The sequence below is a fragment of the Ruditapes philippinarum genome, unplaced genomic scaffold (assembly GCF_026571515.1).
Source record: "Ruditapes philippinarum isolate M1 unplaced genomic scaffold, ASM2657151v2 ctg11207_1_1_1_1, whole genome shotgun sequence".
NCBI classification, from domain to species: domain Eukaryota; kingdom Metazoa; phylum Mollusca; class Bivalvia; order Venerida; family Veneridae; genus Ruditapes; species Ruditapes philippinarum.
In genome coordinates, this window is record NW_026860631.1 from 2,497 (window position 1) to 13,557 (window position 11,061).

Below are 11,061 nucleotides of genomic sequence, written 5' to 3' on the forward strand. Positions count from 1 at the left end.
AATAGGGGTCATCAACTGGTCATGACTAATCACCATACCAAGTTTGAAGTTCCTAGGCCTTAAGGTTCTTTAGTTATTGATCAGAAACTGTTTTTGCTTTCAAGGTCAATGTGACCTTGACCTTTGACCCCTTGACCCCAAAATCAATAGGGGTCATCTACTGGTCATGACCAATCACCATACCAAGTTTGAAGTTCCTAGGCCTTAAGGTTCTTTAGTTATTGATCGGAAACCGTTTTTGCTTTCAAGGTCAATGTGACCTTGACCTTTGACCCCTTGACCCCAAAATCAATAGGGGTCATCTACTGGTCATGACCAATCACCATACAAGTTTGAAGTTCCTAGGCCTTAAGGTTCTTTAGTTATTGATCGGAAACCGTTTTTTGCTTTCAAGGTCAATGTGACCTTGACCTTTGACCCCTTGACCCCAAAATCAATAGGGGTCATCTACTGGTCATGACCAATCACCATACCAAGTTTGAAGTTCCTAGGCCTAAGGGTTCTTTAGTTATCACTCGGAAACCATTTGGTCTACGGACCGACGGACCGACGGACCGACGGACCGACAAGTGCAAAGCAATATACCCCCTTTTTTTCAAAATGGGGGCATAATAAAAATTATCAATCTTATGGGCGGGACGGGTCAAGCTGGACAACTGATAGAATGATTAACTAAGAGAGGGGAGTACATATATTCCATAAAAGACAAAATTCAAAACCAAAAATCAATCAAAATGTAAAAAAAAACAAGAAGTGATTTCCCCCAAAACAATGTATGACGCTGATCACTCCTGTGAAGATGTGTTGAAATCCCGCCACGAGTTTGGCATGTCAAAGCCGGAAAATATTGTTATAGTTAATTCTCGTGAGGCCATTTTGTGCAAAAAAGCAGAACATGTTCGCGATATGCACAATAAGGCATGCAACTGATCACTCCTGTGAAGTTTCATCGAAATCCCGCCTGCAGTTTAACCAGTGGAAGTTGGACAAAACTTTACTATCTGTAGCTTTGTCAGCCATTTAAGCTTTGACGCGGAACATATCGGCGATATACACAACTAGGGATGGTACTGATTTTTCCTGTAAAATTTCACTGAAATCCTGCCAGAAGTTTGAAAGCTGAAGATTTTTTTCTATTTAAAGCTATGGCGGTTATTAAGTCAAGCAAAGCAGATCTTGGCGGCAATATGCACAATAAGGTATAGTACTGATTATTCCGAAATCCCGCCAGCAGTTTACCTTGTGAATGCATGGCAAGCTTTTTCTATTTTAAGCTCTGGTAGCCATATTTTTTGCAGCGAACAAAAACATGCTGGCGATATGCATAATAAGATATGGTACTGATCACTCCTGTGAAGATTTGTTGAAATCCCGCCAGAAGTTTGGCCTGGGAAAGCTGGACAATATTTCTTTTCTTTTTAAAGCTTCTGAGGCCATTTCGTCATAAAAGCGGAAAATGCCGGCGATATGCACAACTAGGGATAGTACTGATGAGATCTGTGAAGTTTAAATGAAATCTCGCCGGCAGTCTGACCTGTGAAATCTGACAAGATTTTTCTGTTTAGCTCTGGCAGCAATTTTTTTGCAGCGAGCGAGGAGGAGCGTGCGCGCGATATGCAAAACTAATTATGGTACTGATCACTCCTGTGAAGCTTCATTGAAATCCCGCCAACAGTTGAACCAGTGACACAACAACTGTTAGAACTTCGCTTGGCGTGATTTGTTTTTATTTACAATGTCTCGTTTAAAGGGCTAAGAGTAGGATGTGGTGCACCATTAACCGGTTAAAAATAGAGAAAAATAGAATCCCTAAAGAAAGTTCAACACAACAAAATTGAAAATGTTGCAGGCTCGGTTTGATTGAGCCTGTTCATGGACGGTACTGGAAAGTGCAAGTTACCGTCCACCAAACTCCAAAGCAGTACTAATAATGCTGAACGTTCCAAGGCGGCGTCCCTCTGTTTTCCTCAGATGTATGTCTTTGTCGTTTCATACTGTTTTGGTGACATTTCTGTATGTGTCCAATGTTGTTTTCTCGTCAACAGTAAGTATCTTCCCTTTTGACCCCCTTCTTTTTAATTGTGTTCCTCCCTTCCCCAAATTTCGTATCCCCTTCCCTTTTCTTTGTGGGCATATTTATCAATCAAGCAATTGTTCTTTAATTTCATTGTCGGTTACTACTATTTCTTTTTAAGTATCATGAAGTGATTACCATATCCGTGCTCTGTCTTACGCCCTGCCTTGTTTTTGTTTGGGGTCCTCCTGGGCTCCTTGCCACTAATTCTTATCGCTGGGTCTTGTGATGGTTGCGTTCATTGAACGCCGCCTTTCCTTGTTAACCTTGTTTATCATACTTGACGCGGAACATTAAGTCAATCTGCACAAAAAAATAGTACTGATCACTCCAGTGAATTTTCACTTAAATCCCGTCAGCAGTTTGACCTGTGAATGCTGGACAATTTTTTTTTCTAATTAAATCTCTTGGGGCCATTTTGAACAGCAAATCAGAAGATGGCGTTGATATGCACAAAAACTATGGTACTGATCACTCCTAAGAAGTTTCGTTGAAGTCCCATCAGCAGTTTGACTTGACGTGAAAGCCGGAAAAACATTTTATAGTTTTTAGCTCTGGTAGCCATTTTGTGCAGCGAAGCAAAACATGCCGGCGATATGCAACAAGATATGAAGTAATGTCAAAATCCTGCTATCAGTTTGACTTGTGAAAGCTGGACAATATATTTCTTCTTATAGCCCTGGAGGTTATTTTGTTAAGAAAGCGGAATCTGCTGGGGAAATGCACAAATTTGGATGGTACTGATCACTCCTGTGAGGTCTCAATGAAATCTTGTTAGGAGTATGACCTGTGAAAGTCAGACAAGCTTTTTCTGTTTTTAGTTCTGGTGGCCATTTTTAGCTGCGAAGCAGCAAGTGCCGGTAATATTCATAACTATGGATGGTACTGATAACTCCAGTGAAGTTTCACTGAAATTCCGCCAGCAGTTAGACCTGTGAAAACTGGAAAATATTTTTTTGTTTGCTCTGGTGGCCATTTTATGAAGGGAAGCATACGCTATGCCTTTTTTCTATGAATTTAATTCCCTTCATTTTCTTTGCAAAGACAGCACATACTGATATGAAAGTTGGTATGCAGATTTCCCATAAGAATATCTAGGTCAAATATGATAAACAAGATCAACAAGGAAAGACGGCGTTCAATGAACGCCACCCCCTTACGACCCAGCAAACATTTCTATTGTTGGTACCATCGAGTAATTTTTGACAGAGTGATGCCCCTTAGACATACAAACTTCCATAAACTTGCAGTTTTTGGCAGAATTACATAAGTAGATACCCCCTGCGCTTCAATTCAATTAAGACAGAAATTCAATTATTTGCAATTAATTTCCGTTTATTTTCTTTGCGGAGATTGCACCTTCTGTCATGAAACTTGGTATACATATTTATCATAAGGAATATCTTGGCCAATTTCTGTTTTGGGTACGAACAAGCAATTTTTAAGTTATGCCCATTAAACTTAGAAAAAAAATCTGATTTTTTTGCAGTATTTGTTTATTTCTTTACAGAGGTAGGACTTACTGATATAGAAAAGAGATTTGGTATACATGTTTATCATAAGAACATCTAGGTCAAATTTATGTCTTTGGTACGATCGAGCAATTTTGACAGAGTTATGCCCCCTGGACTTAGAAAAAATGCCAATTATTTGCAGTTTTCGGTCATTTCTTAGCAAAGGTTACACATACTGAAATGAAATTTGGTATACAAATATATCGTAAGGAATATCTAGATCAAATTGTGCTTGTGTCACGCACCGTAGCACACTTTTTACGTCCTCCCTGCCTACTTTGCATGACACCAATCCTTGGCATTAGTCAACACATCGGCAACTGAGACCTTAGACTAATGCCGAAAGAAGTTTTACTTCGAAGCGACGAAATTGTTACATGGTCTTCAGGACCCTATATGTATATAACAAACCTTCCTTGGTATCCCATATAAATCAGGCAATAATAAAAACTCTTTTTGTGATGCTCTATGCCTTTAATGTGATGTGTACGCACCGAGGGGAGGAGATAAGTGCTGATTACTTGTGAAATGACCATCTATCGATAATATTCTAGGGCATGCGCCAATGCAATTGTGTATTTTGTTTTAAATGAACAAAAACAATGTACCATAAGAATTTCGGCACGATATTGCCAGTTATGTGTTGACGTGCCGTAAACATCCAAACAAACAAACCATCAGACTTGCATGATGCTACCGTTCAATTACATCTGCCTCGCTAGCGTCAAAGACGCTAGGGGTATTAAATAATATAAGCAAATTTGTTAGGGCATATATTTAATGTACTCAATATCCTATGAGGTTTGACAGTTGTAAAACTGTTAACAATATTAAGGTTATTTGATATTGACCTTTAATCTTGTGATCCCAATATTGATATGGACCTTTACGCAATTTAGGCAATCATTCTATGAAGTTTGAACACTGTACGCCAAATGGAACTTATGTTATGATCCAAAAAGCACAAATTTCAGTGTTAAGTTCATTGTGACCCTGGCCTTTGATCTTATGACCCTAAAATCGATAGGGGTCATGTATTGGACATGGCTGTTTATCCTTAAAAAATTTACAGCTGTATGTTGATTAATACTTAAGTTATTGAACGAAAACCGATTTCAGTTTTAAGGTAAAGTAGTGACCTTGACCTTTGACCTTGTGCCCCAAAATCAATAGTATTGACAATACATAACTTGTCTATGCACTGAGTTTGTTGAACAAATATTAGGTTCTGTGTGTTTAAGCTGTGTTCGATGTTTACTAAAAAAGCGGTTCTAGTTCATTGCAATCATAGAAGTATTGCAATATTGATCCCTCTTTCTGTATATAAGTCAGTTATCCTAAGGTCTGCATTTGTTACTGTTGACAAATCATCCAGTGCAATCACGTTTCTGATATCTGGTACTTGAAATTAACGTGAACTTTTTTTATTAATTGTACTCAATGTTACACATATTTTTATGACACCATATAGCGGCTGCAATCTTTTATATAGACAATCATTTTAGGTGGTGGATGAATCTTAATAAACGCATGTTCAGCAGTTGTATGATGAAATGTGGTTTTCCTTGGTGTATGTTTTTGAAATCTTCAAATATTATAGCAGATTGAAGTTTTCTTGAAACAGAATATTCTGTGATGAAAAAAGCAGTAAGTTACGTAAAATATTTAGAATCACTCAATAGTTCATGATGTGTGGATTTCATATCTTCTGCATATTAGACAGTTTTAAAAGTAATTGTTGCAGACACTATTTTTCAAATGCTATTTTAGATTTAAAAACCTACTTTTATAATGCAATACAATCCCACCGGTCTTTATCAAAGACAACGTCAGATCAATGTCAGAATACATTTGTTGATCAGCAGTCAATGTTCGCAGATAATGATTAAATTTTGTCAATTTGTAACAACAGCGATAAAATGGATAGAATTACATCGTTTGCCATTTTATACTACCGCTATTAGTCTCTTGTAAACAAAATCCTAATAGAAATTATAAAATATCAAAATAAAGTGAGTCATCATATTCCTTATTCCGAATATAATTTGCTCAAATAAGTGTACAGAACTTCTAGTTTTACATGTATATAGTTAGCAGTGTTAACACTGTTTATTTTCTGTCTTAATTTCTTTGAAGTCATTATCTCTGAACTATTTCTTAGCATCCAGTTATGTTTCTAGCAAAGAAAGCACGTGCATTGCTAAGCAAAAATTATTTTTATAATTATATTATTATAGATTTTTTTTTAAAGTATCGCTTTACCTAATCATAACAGATTGGAAACCGCCTCCGTGGTCGAGGGGTTAGAGTCGATGACTTCTAATCCAGTTACCTCTCTGGCGTGGGTTCGATCCCCGGGAGATGCTTTGGTAGTTTAGCGCGGAGGAAGGTTGTCTAGTACTGGTGTAACTCTCCAGGAACGATGGTTAGGAAACTACCCGCCTATATGACTGAAATACTGTTGAAAAAGGCGTAAAATCAAACAAACAAACAAACAAACAAACAAAACAGAATGGAACATTTTGGTTTAGAAATTATCTTACCTGTGTACATATCAAGAAGCACAACTGAGAATGTTACCAATTGTAAAACGCTGCACATATTCTGGAATACAAGGAAAAAGTTAATTTAAAATCATTTATTGCGTGGCGACATGGCCGTGGTTCATAAGTCGGTCTAGTAATCTATGGTTGTATGTTTTTAAACCACATCGGGGGCAAACCGTTGTTTCCTTAAAAAACTTTATACTTATGCTTATGCTTAGCCCTTGTTGCTTTCAGACACTGATTCTATAAGCTTATAGCTTCCTTCACAATATAAATAAAATGGATTCTGAGTACACTAATTAGTTTTTTAAAAGTACATACAATAGGCTACAAAGTGCAGACTGATACATAGTGTATTATGACAGTTGAAGTTTATATCTTATATATATAAAAATACCTATGCACCAGGTGTCTGTATGAGATGGTAATATTTTAAAAAGAACATGGTTAGCTTTTTTAAAACCTATTAACGGCTCGCTTTGTCATTTCTATTTCATTAGGTGTGTTTAAATGTCAACTTGAAAGCTCTCTCTCTCAGTTTTACAACAACCTGGCTAATTAACAAAGAATCAAGTCCTATGTATATACACTTTCCCTTCATGGCCCGTTGAATTTTTGATATATCAAGTCCCAGTGACATTGACCTTTTGACCTGAAAATGTATGTTGTTGGTAGAACTCTTCAAGGTATCTTCGAATATGAAGTTAAACTGTTACAGGTCAATAAGTATTGGAAAGAGGGACAAGTCCTATACAAGACTATATAAATCAGTTACCCACTTTGGTAGGCCAAAGTATAGGGTTCCATATAAAGCACATCATATAAACTTCCAAATGCATGGTTTGTTTGTATAAAATGCAACTGTGAAGCGGCATTATCCTTCAAATATATTGTTTTTAGTGATATCTTCGTTAACAACATTTTTACAACTATTGCATAAAAGCACTGTAGAATGTTTGAGGGGATATTCTCTTTGAAGTCATTTTGCAAAGAAAAATGGTTGGCTACCGCTATATTTATGTGTCAACCATTTCAGTAATAGACAAAATCACCTCTTTAGCATGATAACTCAACTATAAAGTAGAATAAGGGATCATTCGACATAATGTAAGCCGATGGGGAGATCAATACGAGAGTCTGACTCAATATTAACTTAATACTGAAAAGGATCTAATGCCCCAAAATTAAAAAAAAAATCCGCACAAACAGATGAACACATAATTATGTTAATAAACCAAACGAAAACTAGAGACGACAGGTGAAATGAAGTAAGTTGAACGTAAGCGTAAATATGATTGATTAAAAAGAAATCATGAAAATTGACATTTTGTTATTTTTACATCAAGATATAGGGCGTCAAAATTGAATGTTTTTAGCCGCTATGTAAGATCAAAATTGATTGGCAAAATATTTTTTTAAGTCGAAGTTAATTATGCAAAAAGCTAAAAGCCAAGCTTCGGTTAAAATTGAGATAAATTTGGAGTTTAAGGTTGTCTCAGTAAAATCCTTATGTTATGCCGGTTCGCCGTGGCGAGCGGGCAAAAACAAACTGATTCAACATTGATGTTATGCTTCATTATTTTTTTTTATTTTTGCATAAACAAAGCTGTAACTGGTTATAATTGTAGGGACAAAACTTGACAATTTGATGTCGAAAAGGGTTTTTTAAATTCATAAAAAATAATTTTGTCCGCTTTTTATTTTTCCTTTCATTTCTGCTGTGTTGATGTTACATTATAGCAGTGGCACACTTTTTAGTTAGTAAGTTAGTTAGTTAGTAAGTTAGTTAGTACGAATTTCAGGTCAAGTAGAACATATGTTTTCGCTACCCATTCGCCTGTCAAATGATTTCAGTCTGACCTGTATTATGCTCGTGTGTATCAAGGCTTTCTTGTTGAAATAGTAATCAACTTGAAGCTTGTTATGTGAAATCTGCCCAAAAAACTTATTCACTTCGAATTTAAAAAACAAAACAAAAAAAAAACAATAAGGGGAAGTATCTTGTTTAGCTGACACACAAAGACCAGCAGAAAATCAGGCCATTTTTAATGTCGCCGTCGTGTTTTCATCGTCGACACACGACAACGCGAAATGACATAGCGATATCACGAAGTGACACCCGACAATCCTAAACGACGTTTGAGATTGTCGCGTGTCGTTTGATAATGTCGCCGTCGCATTTGCAGGGTCGACACACGACAACGCGAAGTGACATTGCGACAACGCAAAGTGACAAAATTGTCACCGTCGTTTGAGATTGTCACCGTCGTTTGAGATTGTCGAGTGTCTCTTATGATATCGCTATATCATTTCGCGTTATCGAGTGTCGACCATGAAAACGCTACGGCGCGTTTATAATAGGCCTCAACAGGATTCCGTAATTTTATGAAATTGCCTCTTCCCAATGAACACACTTCACTTAAAGACATACATGTAATCGGTGGTTTGGCGTCGCCTGACCTCCAAATTATCGTTTTATGCTATACATGTAAGTGTGATATAAAATTAAAATGTACCCCCGGTATAGTCAGCAAGAATATTATCGTTTAAAAGTGTGAACAGGTCGTAATTTTCGCACATTTGCGATCACTGGTCGCGGGTATAAGGTTCTGGTTGATAAATACCAATAGATAACTATAAGTGTTGTGGGATTCTTAAACATTCGTTGAGTCTATGAAGTCGCATATTCCAGGTGGTCGTTAGGACAGTAATGATTGTCAGTGTTTTATTAATACAGACGTCGCGATTACATGTTGCTCATTTTAATAAGCAGTGTTTGTTATAACAATAAAAAGAATCAAAACTGTCAATATAAAAATGTGAAAATAACTAGCATGCTACCTCTGAAAGTTCATCCAAAATAGACCATGAAAATCCCATAAGTTTATCATTCAAACTTCCATAACAAGAAGGACTTAAAACCAATGTAATACGCAATTACTATCTATCTATCTATTTTCTACATTTATTTTCTACGGTGGCACAAAGTTGACATGTGAGTGTTTTAATTTATCTTTTGGGAACGAGATACTTTGTCTTGACAACGAGTTACTAAGTCGTGGCCACGAGATAATTAAGTCGTGACCACGAGATACTTTGTCTTTGCCACGAGATACTATGTCATGGCCACGAGATACTAAGGTGTGGCCACGAGATAGTTAAGATCCGGATGTTTGATCCAATGGCCCAAAAACTATTAGGTGTCATCTACTGATCATGAGCAATGATATGTCTAGGTTATATAAACAATGACTTATTCCTTCTAAATCATTCATCAGACAAAATCTTTACATGAAGTGTTATGTTTAACCTCGATCCTTGACTCCAAACATCCTTATAGGCTATATCTACATTTGTATTTTGGCATTGTTCCTACCAAATAAAATAAAACAGGACTAATTCTTTCTCAGTTATCATTTAAACAAGGTAAACAGGTCGCCGCTGTACGTACAAACTGACCAATTCTATAATAGAATTGTCCCCACAAAGGGTTATAACTTAGTCAAAATTAATGTCTGATTTATGGACCTTAGAAGGTGACTTTCTAATATGATCCTAAGACATGTATCAAGTTTAAAGTGAATACTACAGTATTTTCAAAGATTAATGTTGCATGTAAAACTTTAAAAAGAAACTTTTCTAAGTTTAAGAAATTCATTGTGTAATCCGATTGGTTAATTATCTCGTGCGCACGACTTATCTATCTCGTTCCCCCGACATAGTAACTCGTGGCCACCACTTAGTAACTCGTGGCCACGACATAGTATCTCGTTCTCAGGGCTTAACTATCTCGTTCCCACGACTTAATAACTCGTTGCCACGACATAGCATCTCGTGGCCACGACAAAGTATCTTGTTCCCACGACTTAGTAACTCGTGGCCACGACATAGTATCTCGTTCCCACGATTTAAATTTTCTCGGGCCCCAACGACTAAGTACTAAATGGCCCCCGAAAAAGTACCCTCGTTCCACAAACACAGTATTCGGGGCCCCCAAAATTTTTTAAATTTATTCGTCCCAAAACCCCCCTTAAAAATCGGGGCCAGAATACATCTGTTCCCCAAACTTGATATCTGGGGCCACGACTTATAACTCGGGGCCCACAAAACTTAGTAACCCGGGGGCCACGATTTAAAGTAACTCGGGGCCCACAACATGGGGTATCTCAGGGCGCACGAGTTTAAAAATAAAATCAAAACACATGTCACCTTTATGCCTCCGTAATTTTCACTCTCCAGTATTATTTTCCTGAAAACTTGACTGATCATTATAATCATTTTCCGGTTACGCGTCACACGTGTCCGGTGTCACGCGCGTAATATCACCACGGTTTATGCATGTTTTTAAACTTGCCTTTGATTTTGTTTACTAACAAAGTGTTTTGATAAATGTTACTTATCTTCAGCATAGAACATTTGTTCTATGCATCAGAATATATGCATGAAGTTGAGCAAATTCGCCAAATTTGCATCTTTCGTAGGGCATTTGAAATAAAAACCTGCAGGGTTCTAATATCATTTAATTCATGAAAGTTAATATGATGCCTTTAATACTTGTCAAGGGTGTAAAACTGTGTTTCTTGTCCATTGTTTTGTTTCTAAATGGGCTAGATCTGATTTTAACCTGAAGTTGAAAAAATGGCCATTTTTTCAAAATGCCCAACATTTAGCGTACAATAGCCTTAAATATGATGTCGCCTGTACGTCACGCGGATGTCATTCTCTTCTTTTGTTTCATTTTTTTATTTAGTTGCAATCAAGAGAGGGGGGGTGGTACACAAAACAGCGACATAAAATAAAGAATTAAAAATAGAGAACGACACACAAGATCTGTTTTGCTATGTCGCTGTTTCTCGTTAATGTACGATAAAACGAAAACGAAAACTTTAAAATAACTAATTACGCTTCATTGGTTTGTTTACTTTTT

General features: G+C 36.8%; 1 long non-coding RNA gene across 1 annotated transcript; it reads right to left on the reverse strand.

Moving 5' to 3' along the window:
• Positions 1–5,882: 5,882 nt before the first annotated feature.
• On the reverse strand, positions 5,883–9,492 carry LOC132712835 (uncharacterized). Its single transcript, XR_009623364.1, has 2 exons — positions 8,976–9,492; positions 5,883–6,192 (listed from the first exon to the last, which is right to left on the reverse strand). It is a non-coding gene; the product is annotated as an uncharacterized LOC132712835 (long non-coding RNA).
• Positions 9,493–11,061: the final 1,569 nt, after the last annotated feature.